The 17640-nt window shown below is 42.2% G+C and overlaps 1 protein-coding gene across 1 annotated transcript in view; it reads left to right on the top strand.

The window, feature by feature from the left end:
- The window catches only part of ATP6V1D (ATPase H+ transporting V1 subunit D), a 421138-nt gene that overhangs the window by 305564 nt on the left and 97934 nt on the right, over window positions 1–17640 (top strand). The gene's annotated exons all lie outside the window — the stretch shown is intronic.

The following is a 17640-nucleotide window of genomic DNA, read 5'->3' as shown; positions in this document are numbered from 1 at the left end:
AGACATAGTTACAAAACTGTCTCATGAAAGAATTCAAAAGTTACACTATCAGGTGTCAATATTGCTCATGAAGAAAAAAGTGCAGGCAAAATTTGTTTTCAAGGTTCTGGGTTCACTGTCAGCTGCAATAACACTAGTCCCACTGGCGCATCTACACATGAGAATATTACAGTGGCTACTCTTTGCTCAGTGGTCCATGCAGGAGTTATCCATGTCACACAAGATTTTCATTATGAACACCTACAAGAGGGACATACGATGGTGGCTTCAGTCCAAGCAGGTAATGATTGGCAGACCATTTGTTCTCCCCCAACCAGTAGCTACAGTAACCATGGATGCTTCCCAGATTGGGAGGGGGGGCATTATCTGGGACTGACTGTCCAAGGGACTTGGCAAGAACACGAATACCACTTGCACATCAGTGTCCTAGAGTTGAGAGCGATGCTTCTGGTGTTGAAAGCTTTCCAGAGCTCTCTTCCAACAGGTACGATTGCAATACAAACAGACAATATGTCCGTGGTGTGGTACATCAACAAACAAGGCAGAACCGGATCCTAACCCCCTCTGTTGAGAGGCTCAGAGAGTATGGCAATGGGCAGTTTCTTCTCAACGTTTTTTGACTGCAATGCACATCCTGGGGAAATCCAATGTGGTAGAGGACAGATTATGCAGGGTAGTTCTTATGCCTCATGAGTGGTCCCTGAAACAGGAAATTGCGAACCAAATTTTTCATAAGTGGGGCCAGTCTTGCTGCGACCTCTTTGCCACATCCATCAACTCCAACTGCAGCAGCTACTTTACCCTGATTCCCCCTCCAGGGGAGTTACCAACGGATGCACTTGTTCACGATCGGCCCCTGGGACTTCTTTACACTTTCCCCCATTTCCATTAATACCCAAAGTCCTCCAGAAAGCCAAATCATTGAGTCACAAGCTAATTCTCATTGCTCCTTACTGGTCTCATCAGATATGGTTCCCCTTTCTATGGCCCCATCTTCAGGAGGAGCCTTGGATCCTGGACCCAGTGCCAGATCTTCTGACTCTTCAGTCAGGAGCGCTCCATGCCCTCTCTTCAAAGCCTCAGGCTGACAATTCAGTTACTCCACTTCCCATCTTAGCCAGGCTTCCAGAACTATCCCTGGCAGTGCGACACATTCTGGTTTCATTGCACAAGAATACAACTAAAAAACTTTATGCAAGCAAATGGAAGAGATTTTCTTGTTGGGCTGACAAAAACCATATAGACCCCTTTACAGTCCCTATATCTGCAATCCTGAAATTTTTAACAGAAACCTTTAATCGGGGTGCAGTGGCAGCCACAGTACGAGTACAGCTAGCTGCCATATCAAACTACCACGTAGTAGCCATGGGATCCAATATAATGTCCCACAGATTATGCAGAGCCTTTGTGAGGGGTACATTCCTTTCAGGACCTCCCATAAGATAACCACTACCTCCTCAGGACCTCAATTTGGTGTTATCTTCTTTAATTCTCCCTCCATTCGAACCAGCCTCTCCTTACCCACCAAAGTTCTTATCTTGGAAGACAGTCGTTTTAACAGCCATTACTTCCGCTAAGAGGGTTTCAGAACTGCAAGCTCTGTCTAGCAGTCCTCCCTGTTTGATTTTCCACAAAGACAGTGTCTCTCTCAGGACAAATCCTTCATTTCTGTCAAAAGTATGTTCTGAGGCCAGTTTAAATCAGTCTGTTGAGCTACCCATATTTTTCCCCAATCATGGCAACAAGGCAGAATACAAGCTTCAGCAATTGGATGTCCATAGGCAGTTACGTTTTTACTTACATAGGACAAAGGAATTTAGAAAATCTGACCAACTGTTTGTTTGTTTCATTCTCAGAAAACAGAAAAGGAACTTCACTTTCAAAAATCACCTTATCAACATGGCTTACAAACACCATTACTTATGTGTATAACTCTCAGCATAAACAGCTACCAGGAAAAAATAAAAGTCATTCCACTACAGCTATGTCGACTTCCACTGCCTTTCAAGCTAGGCTCCCTTTGGATTCAATTTGTGCTGCAGCTACATGGGTTAACCCTCATGCCTTTATCACTCATTACAAAGTAGATGTGGCCTCCCGGAACAGGGCAGCCTTTGGTTCCACTGTTCTGAAGAGTTTATTCCCTTGAGCCACCCGAGAAAGCAGGTGCTGGGGACGCTGTCCCAACCATCAAGAATGAAGGCGAGATAGGACAACATAACATAAAGAAGTTATGTACTCACCGTAATGTTCCATGTTTGTTGTCCATATTCTCACCTTCATTCTTGCATCCCACCCTCCTTTCCCCCTTCCTGGAGGATCGAGAGGAATTTTTCTGAAATTGGCTGCAAGTTTCCTGATTCCCTTCATGCCTTAGGAATTATGGGCAGAGGATCTGTTGTAGTTTTTATAATGGGTTGCATAGTCTAGTGATTAGTTTCTCTGAAACGAGATCTGGGTAACAGTCGCTAGACATCTTGGGATAGTGTGTAGCCTCGAGCCAGTGAAAGCTCTCGAGCTTTAGTATGTGGCCAAGTCAGAACCGATGCTCAGTTCTGAACCCAGCCATCAAGAATGAAAGCGAGATTATGGACAACAAACATGGAATGTTATGGTGAGTACATAACTTCTTTTTTTGCAATCTGGGTAAACAGCTGTGGGCAAGAAAGAACAGACTATAGCTTACCATATGTCTGCCTTTATACCAAGATATGGGTACATCCAGAGGGTAGGAGATGTAAGGTCAGCATCGGGGTAAAGTGGATGGGCTGTAAAATTTTGGCAGGATGTAGAACTTTGCCTGCATCAGAGATCCCTGTAGTTATGACTGCAGCAGTCACTACACTTGCTGTCAGGCCATAGAAAAAAAATACCAAAAATTGCATTTTTGTTTGTGGTCTTAAGAACTAAACCATTCTTGCATAAGTCAGAGGATCTAGGTGGCAGACTGAGCTTAGAAGTGAAGTTTTATAACATAGGATTATTTCCTAGGAGTTTCAAGAGTTGGATGTATTTTTACTGATTTAATTCTCACCTTCGTGGATCTGCTCATTCACACATGGGTATATAGCTTTAAGTCTCATGAAATAGCTGCAATGATTTGCATGCCATGTGATATACAGATATTTCAGAGAGTTCATTTTCATTATATGCTAGACCTTATCCAGTGTACCACTATTATTTAAGTCTCAAGATGTTATATGTTGCCAGAGGTGGGAATTCAGACATGTACCATCCAGTTCAAACTGTCCACAGTGTAAAGGGTAAGCATTAAGAACTGTAGAAACAATAAAGAATCTTGTGTGAAGGAGTTGTGGCAAACACTTTGAGAATTGTCCTCTTGCAGTTTTGGAATGGTGGAATGTTCCACTGCAGTGGTTCGATCTGTCACAAACTTAACAGTTGATGAACAGAAGGCTGATAAATCAGGTTGCATACTTCAGCTGCCTGAAAGGCGTCATCATAAAGGAAGTGCTGGGGACCCTTGGTGCAGACGGATAAAGTACTGACTGCAGAACAGCAACCAGTGTTCGACTAGTAGCACGCGTACTACAGGGACAAGTTGGGAGAGTATGGGGGTGAGCAGCCTACACTGTCTCACCCATCTTGGGGAGAGGGGACCCAACCTGGTAAAATGCACTGGCATTTGCCACAGAATTAAGAGCTAAGCAACCCAAGCACTGCTTGTGCACGGAAAGAAGCAAGCATGCACATCCAGAGGCAACTATACCAGTGCTTGTGAGGCTGCTGCAAGGGTGGAGGTAAGACAGCCCACAAGATCTACAGACTGTCCCACTGCTTAATACAAAACTCTTGCCTCTGTTAGGAAATGAATGGGCCAGAGGACTTTGACTCCAGTGGAGGAACAAATGGGTCATCAGGGTGCAGGAAGAGGAGCTATTGAGCTGATCCTGAAGACAGTAAAAATAATGATGATAATAATAATAATAAAAGAAATGCTAGAAGGAGGTCAGTATAGACAGACATAATACTGTATTAAAAACTGCAGAAAACTAGCAGCTTTGCAAACAGATAACAGAGTGAGAATACAGAAGCTATTCGAAAGTCATCAGCCAGAAGTTGAAGTTGTTCATAAAACAGCAGAACCATGGACCGAAACACAAAAGGAGGGGGTGTATCCATATTCATCAAGGATACCTACACCTCCAGGTTAGTGGCGCAGCATGATACCTCCGAGATCATCCATGTGCAACTAACATCAGGCAAATCTGCGATGCAAATTGTGGCCTGCTACAGATCACCCTCCATGACCCAGGACCACCACTTCGCCTTTCTGGAGACACTGGAAAACATGAAGGTCCTACCAAACACCCTGATATTGGGCGATTTCAATTACTCTACCGTTAACTGGGAAAACTACTCAAGTACAAACTCCCAGGTCCAGCGCTTCCTGGAATTTATCAACTCAAATGCCCTGGATCAGCTGGTAAACTCCCCTACCAGAGGTGAAAACATATTGAACCTGGTCATCACCAACATGGGCGACAGGTGTTCCACACCATAGGTCAACCCATCACTGGTTAGATCAGACCATAAACTAATCACTCTGGATGTCCACACCCCACCACCACCCCCAACTAAGGAAACCACAGTAAAAACTTTTCTAAAGCAAACTTCACCTTACTTAAGACAGAGGTGGTATGTTTCACAGCCCCCACGCTAAAGGATAACGCTGTCCAAGATGCAGTAACCTTTACAAATGCACTCTATGAGCACCTACAAGGATGCATGGATTGTGCCATCCCTAGCAAAACCAAGACTCATTCCCCTAAGAGAAGGAAACCAGTCTGGTGGACCCTTGCCATAAACAGGCTATGCAATAGAAGGAGGAAACTAGTTCAGAAAAAAAGCAAATCCCAAGAAGGAAAGACATCCCTGATCAGTATCAGTAAGAAACTAAGGTCCCTCATAAAATCCTCCAAGGCTAACTTCGAAAGAAAAATAGCCAAAGATTCAAAAGATAACCACAAAGCCTTCTTTAGCTATGTCAAGAGTCCAAGTTGCAACTCGCAGATATGCTCTGAGCTAGTGCAAAATAGCACAAAGTATACTGAACCCACTGATATTGCCAACATCATGGCAGGTAGATTCAGTGCATATTTCACCCCCCTCTCACCCCCAAAAGGGCCCACAACAATACCGGAAAAGTGTAGTGTCCCAGAAATCAAAGACGCACAGGTGAAAACAGCCCTTTCAAAAGCCAAAAGCACAGCGTCAATGGGGCCAGATGGTGTCCCAAGCTGCGTCTTGCACAAACTACAGAATGAACTAACCCCCCACCTAAACACACTGTTCATCCTCAGCCTCTCCACAGGCTACGTGCCCATAGAATGGCGCACAGCAATGGTTATTCCGCTCCACAAAGGAGGGGCCACAACTGATCCTGGTAATTATCACCCCATAAGCCTGACTAGCCTGGTCTGCAAGGCTATGGAGCACATCATCATGGAACTCATTAACAAAGACATTGGGAACCTCCAAACACTTAACCCAACCCAGTTCGGCTTTAAGGGCAGATCATGCCTACTAAACCCGGTTGACTTCTTCGAGACAGTCATCAAGGCCATAGATGAGGGGAAGGTAGTTTACACAGCCTACCTTGACCTCGCCAAGGTTTTTGACACCATTCCCCACTCGGGAATTATAGAGAAACTCACCAGCCTGAACATAAACCCCTATGTCACAAGATGGGTTGCCAACTGGCTTACAGACAGAACTCACACAGAAAGAATAGCGGGCTCCAAGTCCGACTCTAAACCAGTCACAAGTGATGTCCCACAAGGCTTGGTCCTGGGACACCTACTGTTCAGCATATACTTCTCAGATGTACAGGCAAACACAGGAGGACTATGGCTAATCAAGTTTGCCGATGACTGCAAACTGGGAGCAATAATTGACTCACCGGCTGACACAGACATTCTCCAAAAGGGCCTAACTATGACGGACACCTGGTGTCAAAGTCATGGTCTCAAGCTAAATGCCAAAAAATGCATAGTCATCCCGTTTGCGAAAAACAAAACACCCATGAATTACCACATAGGTGACAGCCCCCTTAATACAGAAGAGGTAAAAAGAGTTCTGGGGACCCAGGTAGATAGTAATCTCCTTTGACAATCATATTGCCAAAGTAGTTAGGAAATCCTTCTATGTAGCCCATCTAATTACTAAAGGGTTCGCATCTAGAAATAGAGGTTATAGTGCCCCTCTACTCATCACTCATCAGACCCATCATAGAGTACAATGCCCCATTTGGGATGTACCTCACAAGACACTTCCAACAGCTGGAAAGACCACAAAAGTACCTCACCAAGAGGATTACTGGTCTCAAACATATGTCCTATGCAGCCAGACTGGAAAAACTCCAGCTGTACTCAGTGGCATATTGCTTACTCAGAGGTGATCTCTGCCTGACTTACAAAGCCATGTCCAACTCAGAATTGATGGACATGCTCCACCTAAAGAAATCCAAGTCACTGCGAGTCACTCACTCTAGTGAGCTAAACCTCACCACAACAATAAATAGAACATGCTGGAGGGATAGATTCCTGTCACAAAGACTCCCCATGCTTTGGAACAAAATTCCTAACTACATTAGGCTGAGCCCCTCATTAACACTCTTCAAGAGAAACCTTGACGAGTGGATGGGTAACAGAAAATACACCCCTGGGATCACTTCATTGGCTCTTCTTGACAGAGGCTCAGTTAATTAATCAATGGGGCGGCAAAAGCTGACACACTCTGGCTAGGCTTATAAATGCCCTCGGGCAGAGAGCCTAGTACGTACCTATGAACCTGTGAACCTTGTGTAGTTTGTGTGGGTAATTGGTAAGCTGTGTAAAACAGATTGCACATGATTATTGTACAAGATAAATAAGTGGAAATTAAAGTTCCATGGAAATGAGCAGTTAGAAGTGTCACAGCGACTATTAGTACAAAGAAATGGAGACTGTGCTAATTATGTGTGAGAGAGAGAGAGAGAGAGAGAGAGAGAGAATGATTTGCATGTCATGCGGTCCACTGTTAAGCTGGAATGTAGATTGCATGGAAGTTAAATGTTATTTAGTGTCTGTGTTTTTTTAAGTCTCCTGACATGGCACAAGTTGTGGTACAGTGTAAGTGTGATTGTTGCCTGCCTTATAGCTACTTCTGTAACATGGACTGATGCTGTTGAGCTTAGTCATGATGCTGTAACTGTTGTTGGCCATACTTCTTAAGTGTTGTTTTTCTCTTGCCAAATAATATTTTAAAGTGATTCAGCAGTTATAGGCTAATCACAGTACAGAGAAGGTAGCCAGAAGCAGTTGGTAGACAGGTAGAAAAAAAAAGTAAGCTAGGAATTGGTCAGTCGGAAGCATCTAGTTCATACTTTTGTATAAGTAACAAAAAAAAGAACTAAGAAGAGATTAAACAAAAAATTAAGCAAAATGGGTTGGAGGACAGGTGAATAACTGAGAAAATGTGATATGGCGTTGTGGCTTAAGTATGTGTGAGGTGGATACTGAATTTAGAAGCTGAGAGGGTTTAACAGAAGAAAGTAAAATTGGGAACTCTTAAGCAGAGAAAAGGAGAGATATCCAGGTCTAGATAGATCTCCTGGGAGGCTGTAGAAAGAAAAAGAAGACTGGGCAGAAGAGCAATGATGGAACAAACCAGGAGAAGGGCAACAGAAGCAGAACAGATGGGTGCACTAGAAAGAAACAGCTCAAAACTGAAAATGAGGAGGTATAGGACATTGTCAGAGCAGTGAATGAGATAACCAGATGAAAGTGATCAGCGGTGTTCCTCAGGGCTCGGTGCTAAGCCTTCTTGTCTTTTCAGCATTTACTTTGCAGATCCCCAAGTAGAGAGCCAGGACCTGTGGCTAACAAAGTTTGCAGACAACTGCAAACTTTGGGTTATTGTTAAGTCACCTTCTGACACCCAAACACTCCAGAATGAACTCTCCCTAGTAAAATCTCGGTGTACTAAAATGGACTCAGAATGCTAAAAAGTGTAGCTTCATCACCTTTGTTTGATAACACTCCACTACAAAATGAAAATGTAATCAGCGACCTAGAAACCTGGGTTAGCAACTCCCTCTTTTTTGACCTTCATGTGCCAGTGGTCATCAGGAAATCCTTAGCACAGCTAATTGCCAAAGGAATATCATCAAGGTCTAAAGAGGTAGTAACTCCCTTATACCCATCATTGGTCAAACAAGTTATTGAGTAGAGTGCCCCATTTGGGATGTGTATCACTAAACATAACAAACAATAAAGACCCCAAAGGGTCCTAACCAAAAAAGATCACCATCCTAAAGTCCATGAGCTACCAAGAAAGGATGGAAACTCTCTCCAGTTATTCAGTGTCATGCAGAGTTTTGAGGGGAGAACCGTATCTCAGTTACTGTGGTATTATAGACGTGGTTGTGCTGGACTTCCTGTATCTATGCAAATCAAATATCTCTACCAGTATTGGAACCAGGAATGTTAAATTTTACCAACAGACAAATAAACCTTGATGGAGGGATAGGTTTATAAATCTTTACCAACAGATAAACAAAACTTGATGGAGGGACAGGTTTATAACCCAGTGTCTCTCAAACCTCTGGAATAAATTTCCCCTACATGCTAAGCAGTGTGACTCCCTATCTCCCTTTAAACATAACCTAGATGAGTAGATAGGAATCCACGGATTTACTCCAGGATTGACTGGTATAGCTGTCCTGGAGAAAGGAGGTGTAGCATGGGGGAGGGTACTAGTAAGACATGAATGTTCATAAGACTTAGTGGACCTGAAATACCTGAGGAAAAATCTGTGAAAAAGGATAGAATGGGTCCTGAGTTATCTCAACACTGTGGAAAAAATGACATAACCACATGTCCACAGATAACTCTTTTTTAGGATATCTTCTTATTTTAAGTCATTGCTTCCTAGAAGTATATAGTCATCAGGAAGGCGCAGAGTTCCTGTGTGTCCTGTAAGAGTATACTCTTCTTTACAGGAAACTTCCCTGCATTCCTGAAATAAGTATACTCATCAGTGCTTTCAAATCTAATTTCTGAAATCCTGGTAAAGGTACATACATAAAATTAAGGCAGTAAGGTGGCATGTACAAGCTAACAAGATTTGTTAAGCATGACAGTGAAATGGTCACCATGGGATATGCAGAGCTGGAGTTATTAAAGAGTGATTTCCAGGATTATATTAGTAATGCAAAAGGAAAGTGTGATACTATCTTGTTGGGGGTGGTTATCCAAGCAGTGGACACTAGTAAAATTACATTAAAACATGATGTGTAATGTGAAGACATTCTGAGATATAAATGCTGTTTTGTTAAAGTAGTTATGAATATTATATATATTTTCATTGGGTCTACTTTAGGACCTCGAAAGCTTAACAGCTCGAATGCATATGGACCGAACCATATGCATCGAACTATTAAACAGTCGACATCCAAAAAAAAAAAACATTTACACAAAATAAGAGAATTTAAACTAGTGTAGGCAGGGGGGCAAGCCCCCTACACCCCCCACTACTTAAATATACCAACTCCGAGATCGCACTACATTGAAGTAAACGGAAATCTCCACCTACGGAGATTTCCGTTTACAGTTTCGATGTTTTTCGCTTTCGGTGTACTCTTGTCGAGAATATCGTATTCGATGTTCTCGGACTTCGAGCACATAAAGTAGACCCATTTTCATTAACTACATTAATTTCATAAAAGCTGTGTGACCTACACGTGAACAAATGATGCCATTTTATACAAAGCATTAAAGCATACAGTGTTGCCACTCATACTTGCCATCTAACAGAAATGGATTTGTAGATTAATATTGTTTTGAAATATTGTGAAATTAGTATATGCATAATTTCCATAGATTTGACAGTATCAAAAATGATAATATGCTATTCCCTCTTGTCATACATCATTGGAAAGCCCTTAAACAGGTAAACAGTTCTGCCACTAATGTCTTGGATCTGTTCTGGTTTGACCATAAAACTAACACTAGTATTTTTGGCTAAACAAAATACAATTTTTCCTTTCATAAGTCTGTAATATAAACTAAAGATCGCAACTAATCTTTTCCATAAATGGTGACAGTATAAATAATTTAGCAGCTGTGGTAGTGTTTACTTGTGTGTGTGTGTGTGTGCGTGCATGTGCGTGTGTGTGCGTGCATGTGCGTGTGTGTGTGTGTGTGTGTGTGTGTGTGTGTGTGTGTGTGTGTGTGCGTGTGTGTGTGCGCATGTGTGTGTGTGTGTGTGTGTGTGTGTGTGTGTGTGTGTGTGTGTGTGTGTGTGTGTGTATGTGCGTGTGTGCATGTGCGTGTGTGTGCGTGTGTGTGTGTGTGTGTATGGGTAGGTAAGCCATTCAAACTATCCCCATACAGAGAACTTTCTGTCTGTATCCATTATTTACTGTAACTGCATCAGGGCATGCTTATAGTTTTACTATAGCAAACTTGCTTTAACAAAAGACCATGGCTGAATCTGTTCTCATCTGGGGGAGATAATATACTAGACCACTAGGGGAGATAATATACTAGACCTGATCATCACAAACATGGGGACAAAATGCTCCACACCTGAAGTATACCCCTCATTAGTGAGATCTGACCACAAACTAATCACCCTGGATATACATATCCCACCTCCACCCCCAGCACAAAAGACCACAGTGAAAAACTTCTCAAAACCAGACTTCACTCTTCTTAAGACTGAGATGGTATCCTTTAAGCCCACTGTGCCAGTGGATACCACATCCCACAATGCCGAATCCTTCACAAATGCTTTCTATGGACATCTCCAAGAATGCATGGATCATGCAATCCCAAACAAATCCAAGTCCCTCTCCACCAAATGTAAGCGTCCTGTCTGGTGGACCTCAGCCATAAACAAATTGTATAACAAAAGAAGGAAACTACTGCACGTCAGAGCAAAATCTCATGAAGGGAAGACATCTCTGATCAACATTAGCAGAAAACTACATTCTCTCATAAAAACATCCAAGGCAAACTTTGAGAGAAAAATCGCTAAGGACACTAAAGATAACCACAAAGCCTTCTTCAGCTATGTTAGAAACCTGGGCGGAAACCCTCAGATATGCTCAGAGTTGGTTCACAACAACAAAAAATACACTGAATCCACAGATATTGCTAACATTCTGGCTGACAGGTTCAGTGCAAATTTCACCCCTCCTTCACCCCCAAAAGAAGAAATACTTATCCCAGCTGAATGTAATCTCCCTGTCATCTTAGATGTCCAAATGAGAACCGCCCTAAACAAAGCAAAAAATACAGCATCAATAGGACCTGACGGTATCCCTGGGTGCGTGTTACGTGAACACCAAGAGGAGCTAAACCCACACATAAAAATGCTATTTAACCTTAGCCTTACTTCGGGATATGTACCTGAACACTGGTGTACAGCAACAGTGGTCCCACTCCACAAGGGGGGTGCCTCTACAGACCCTGGAAACTACCGCCCCATAAGCTTAACTAGCCTGGTCTGCAAAGCTATGGAAAGAATCATTATGGAACTCATAAACAGAGACATAGGGGACCTACAGACACTAGACCCCACCCAGTTCGGCTTTGTAAAGGGCAGATCCTGCCTTTTAAACCTGGTTGACTTTTTCAAAACAGTCACTAGAGCCATTGATGAGGGCAAAGCAGTCCATACAGCATACCTGGACTTGGCTAAGGCCTTCGACACAATACCCCACTCAGGCATCATAGATAAGCTAAACAGCTTAAAAGTAAACCCTTATGTCACTAGATGGGTTGCAAACTGGCTAAAGGACAGAACCCATAAAGTTAAAATCTCTGGAGCAATGTCAGACTCAAAGCCAGTCACAGGTGGTGTCCCACAGGGATCTGTCCTGGGACCCCTCTTGTTCGGCATTTATTTCTCAGATGTTAAAGCAAACATGGGAGGGCTGTGGCTGACAAAGTTCGCAGATGACTGCAAACTAGGCGCCATAGTCGATACACCAGCAGACACACACATCCTACAAAAAGGCCTCACTGAAACGGACAACTGGTGCCGTAGTCACGGCCTTAAACTAAATGGCAAAAAATGTATAGTCGTCCCTTTTGGAAAAAACAAAGTACCCACAAATTATCACATAGACAGCAACCCACTGAGTATGGAAAAAGTAATCAGAGACCTAGGGACCTAAGTAGACAGCGACCTCTCATTTGACACCCACGTTGCCAAAGTGGTTAGAAAAACATTCTACCTTACACACCTCATCATGAAGGGATTCACATCCAGATCCAAGGATGTCATTGTACCCCTATATTCCTCCCTCATCAGACCCATGATTGAGTACAATGCCCCATTTGGTATGTACCTCACCTGGCATTTGCAACAGCTGGAGAGACCACAAAAGTACCTCACCAAAAGGATCAAGGGTCTCCAACATATGTCTTATTCTGCCAGACTAAAGAAACTTCAGCTCTATTCAGTAGCATACCGCCTGCTCAGAGGTGATCTCTGCCTGACGTACAAGGCCATGTCCTATCAGGATCTGATGGACATGCTCCACCTCAAAAAATCCAAATCCATCAGGACCACGAGAGCTAAAGACTTAAACCTCGGCACAAGTATGAATAGGACATGCTGGAGGGATAGATTCATAACCCAGAGACTTCCCATGCTTTGGAACAGGATCCCAGTTCAGATTAGGCAGAGCCCCTCACTGACTCTCTTCAAGAGAAATCTTGATGAGTGGATGGGAGATCGTAAGTTTACCCCAGGGGTCACATCTGTGTCACTGCTAGACAGGGACACAGTAAACTAATTCTATTATATAAGGGGACCTTCATTGTGTCACTACTAGACAGAGGCACAGTATTCTAGATTTATTCTGTACATTTTTGTACCATTTCATGGGGTGGCAAAAGCCACATCACTATGGCTAGGCTTACAAATGCCCCTGGGCAGATAGCCTAGTACTATACTATGAAACTATGAATGGTAAAAAAAAAGAAGGCATGTTTTGTGTGTGCAAGACTCTAGGAGGGCAGTGTTACAGCATATAGCTTAAGATGAAAGACTAAGGAGGAAGGAGGGGAATACCTATGAACAATTAAAGATAAAAAGTTCAACCTAGACATTAGAAGATACATTTTCATTGAAAGGCTAGAAGGTAAATGAAGCAGGCCGCCTAAACAGGTACTGTTAGCTTTAAGACCATAGAGCCTTTCATGAAGGTATGGTATTGGTAGTGGGCTAAGAATGAGGCATAGAGGAGGCACCTGGAAGATGATGTCTGTATAAATGGGGCAGAGTAGAAAGAGAACTTGTCTTATTCTACAGTCAAAACTATGTAAATTAATATATTACAGTACAAATACTTCAGTGTATCACTGAATTTTCTGAATCAGTATCAGTCCGCCAGTTCAAAAAGTGTTACAAGGAACACCTATAGACTTTGTTCAGTCATCTTCATTTTCAGCATGCCCTAGACTTAATACCAATGCCCTTGAGTAATTTGTAAAACTATCCATTAAAGGCTCTAATGTTGGTTGTCAGGCCTAGTGGTGCTACATCAGCACTAAACTGAGTGGTCTTGATGGACTTCTGCAGGGCAAACCTACTTCAACTTGTAGAAGATACTTCAACTTGTAAAAGACCTACACAAAATTCATAGCAACCCCCTGCAAATGGATCCAGCTGAGAGGACTTCTGCCTTCATTTCAGACTTTTATCAGCACCTAAACAGTTGTATAGAAAAGTCATTACCTGTTCACTCAAAATAAAAGTGTATATTCAGGAGCAAGCCTCTGTGGTGGAACTCCTGCATTTAATAAACCGTATAAACTTAAGTAAAAGAATTAAAATAAAGAGAAGTTGTAAGATATCCCCATCCCCTACTTTAAGACCACACTGAAACCTGCCAGCAGGCAACTTAACGTAACTGTTGGAACATGTAGAACAGAGCATGTGCTTAAGGTCTGTTCAGATACCAAAGGAAACTACAAAGAGGGGAAAAAGCAGATAGCTAGGGGCTCACGAGAATGGACCATGAAGTCTGACTCCTCTTCTGTAGTTTCAGAAGAAGACAGACTTTTGGTTTAGTTTCAGCGGGTGAAAAAATCTAAAATTCTGAATAGCAATGGAAATATTGTTTTTACATCAGGTAAGTGGTTTGTTAGAAAATGTAACTACTTAAACCCATATGATCTGTTATTGCCAGACATTTGTATCAGTGATAATTTGATAAAGTTAAATTCCACATTGGCAGAATAGAAGCATATGTGACTGGGTGTGCTTATAATTCTGTTCTGCTTTCCATGAAGGCAGATATCACAGCATTCACAGGTTGAAGACATAATTAAGAAATTAGTTCTGTGGAGATTGTTAAATTGCCCTTCTTGGCTGTTCCTATTACAAAAGGTATTATTTGTAGTAAATTAGCCAGTAAGGTTTTGTCAGGACTGGAAAAGAAAGGGAAAGTTAAACCGTCAGTCATTCATTTGCGTAATACTCCCAAACCAGGTTACTCTTGACCCTTTTAGAGTATCATAAAGTCTTCTTCTATAGGTATGGACAAATGTTGAAACAGCAACAACAAACATGGAAATATGAAGCCATAGGCACTCTAGAAAAGGTTTCAGCAAAATAGGAAAAGCAAGTCGTCTGCGGTTACCCCTTGCCCATTTCCTGACATCCCACCCAATGGGAGGAGGTTTCAGTAGTTTCTACATGCGGCAGCAGCTTAATACATTTATCCAGCCTTATACCTTATGGCACAGCTGCTCAAATCTCTAAAGCTGACCTTTTCAGCTGTTAGGAAAAACAAGAATTTTATGGGTTTGCTGTTATGTAAAAGGAACAAGTAGGAGTTTTTATGCCGAGGAATGATGATTAAAATGAAACCTTTCAGCTCTCTGTCAGTATGAGTTTGTAAAATAGTTAATAATGTGAACTCTGAAATCTGTGCTTCTGTTGCTGGATCATCAAGTCTGGATTACCTCACTAAAAATAGAGTATGCTTATCTGTTTATTCTTGTCTGCCCAATTCAGAAAAATGTACCTGAATTTTCAAGTGGGACACTTCAATTTCCAGGTTATAGTTCTCCTTTTTGGCCTGCATTGAGTTCCAAGAATTCTCCATAAGTAACATCTCCAGTTTGTTTTTTCCCAAAGATTAAAAATGTTGTAGACTATCCATACTACTTTGACTCCTTAGTGGTAGTATATCTCCACTTTGCTACTTTGTTTATGCCATCTTTCAACTTTAAACAAATGTTTAAGTTATCCGAGAGTTACTCTAAACAAAACTAAGTTAGCACTTCTTAAGTATTTGGTAGACTACCGTTTCCAAGATTTTTGTTCAAGGACACAAACTGCTGAAAATGGAAGTCCTTATTTTTTACATGACTGCATCTCCCTCTCCCCTGCTTTCAGCAGTGTATTACCTCAGTTGTCTTAAGATTTATGACTTTGTGCTTTGTGTTTTTATGGTTCCCCCATGTAAAACTATGTATGAAGACCTGGTGACTGTTGAAATCATATCTGTAGAAGAATGACATATTCTTTAGATTAAATAATTCAAATTCTGCCAGCAGTTAGGACCTGAAATGGTTGGCATAGCCACAAAACCTTTTGCTACATATACCTTTTCCACATCAGTCGCAAATTTTATTTTTTTGGGTAACTCGTGTGGAATAAGGTTACCATGCACTTTCAGAAAAATCAAGAAGCATTCCCCAAAGAAACTGCTGGAATTAGCAGAGAGTAACATATGTATATTTTTATGTATGATAAGACCCCTGTCTTCCAGTGTAACCATTGAGCCCCTCATCTCCTACTGCTCCATTTGTTCCTCCTTTTTTTTTCTGGCTTCCAGTTGTGAACTGTCACTCAGTAGTGGTTAGGAGGTATATAAGCACTCCTAATTTCCTCCCCTGTTAGCCAGCACATGAAGTGTGGATGGAGCCATTGTAGGTGCTTGCATCTGTACACCTATGCTGTGCTCAAGTGCAGTATACTTCTTGGCTGGGTTGACCACCATGAGTTTAAACAAGACAAGAAAAGTGCAGTAGATTCTGAGTCCCACCCTGCTCATGGAGCACACATTTGAGGCCTTCAGCCAGGTTGTGGTCCTGCAGGATGACCTGTACCACCCTGTTACTTTTGAATGGGTAAGCCAGCACTGGGCACTCAACCTAAACTTCCCCTCTTGGTTTATCCACTGCCCATGCTACTAAATGAACTTGGGTCATCTAGCGTATACTAAGGGCTTCAGCCTTGGCTGCTTGTTGAAAATGCAAGTTTCAGTATTGCAAGTCCAACACTGCTATTATGACCAAACATTTTTGATTCCAAACATTACCCTTGCAGTTGTAGGGTGCTTTTTCTGGGGACATTGCACTGTGTGGGGGCTGCACCTCCCCACATTCCTTCTAGCTGTTCATATTTCTGAGAGACATTATCCCAGAGAAGGAGAGTGCATTTTCTAAGGTACTGCAGTTGTGGATTTAGTTATGTATTTTTCCTAATAGCTCTTATACTTTCACTGTTCTGAGCATTGCACAGTTGCTGTATTCAGACTTTTCAGCAGGAATCTTCCATGACTGATCTGTGCTTCTTGAATTGTTGCTTGGCACTATACCAGTTTCATATGGACTGCAAGTTTTATTTCAGTCACAAATACTTGAGACTAACCTCATTGTCACTAAAGGCTTTTAGAGTGAACTTCATTTTCAAGGGCATCACAAGTAAGCACAGACAATGTAACCTTTTTCTAGTACCTGAGCAATCAGTTCCTGCCCCTTTATACAGATGAATGGTGCCCATCTGGAAATAGGCAGTAGATCCAGGAGTTGAACTTCAGTCCAGAGGAAGACTGGCAAGACTTCAAAGGGTCTACAATACGAACATTAGGCCTCCTTCCCCAAAGAAAACAAGAACAAAATAATTAGTCACTCATAAGGGCTTTTCTATCAAAGCAATTAGTACTGGTTGAAAGAAGATATTCCATGTAAGTGGAGGGATGTTTTGGTTGTAAGAAGCCCTTTTCCCAGTACTTCTCTTCCTCATCCTTTTCATCACCTGGCCACCACAAGCATGGGAAGAGATGAGTAAAGACACCTGGCAAGTATCTGTATTTTACTTCCAAGGTTAGGAGCAATGGAACAATTCTTTACATTATTACATTTCCCATTACCTACCTAGTCACCACTAACTTCCATCTTTTTGACCAGACCCTCTGTGGTCACTCGAGTGCATCTGCAGCTCTCTTACAGTGATCCTAGATGTAACCCTTCACTGGGTGGTTCATCTGACCTTTTTAAGAGCAGAGACTATTTTGTAACTACTCACAAGTAGGACTAGGTTGCTAGGCGTCATTGAGGAGACAAGTATGGAGTCTGAAATCCATCACTTTCTGGTGACTAGTCAGAATCCCTATGTTAGAGTCCCTGACATGTAATGGCATTAGGCAAGCTTGCTACCCACTGCTGTAGAGGATGCACTGGACATCTTGTCCCTTCTCAGTCTCCTCTTAGGTACTACTGTATCTGCACTCCACCACAGATCATATAAAGCTCTACTAATCCTACATCCTTCCCAAGGTAAGAAAGCTGACAAGTAGCCACTTTATTCTGTTCCCATCCCAACAGC

The sequence above is a fragment of the Protopterus annectens genome, chromosome 6.part0, assembly GCF_019279795.1.
Source record: "Protopterus annectens isolate FY-2018-M chromosome 6.part0, PAN1.0, whole genome shotgun sequence".
Taxonomy (NCBI): Eukaryota; Metazoa; Chordata; order Ceratodontiformes; family Protopteridae; genus Protopterus; species Protopterus annectens.
The sequence above is the reverse complement of the archived record's forward strand: the minus strand, read 5'-3'. Positions and strand labels throughout refer to the sequence as shown.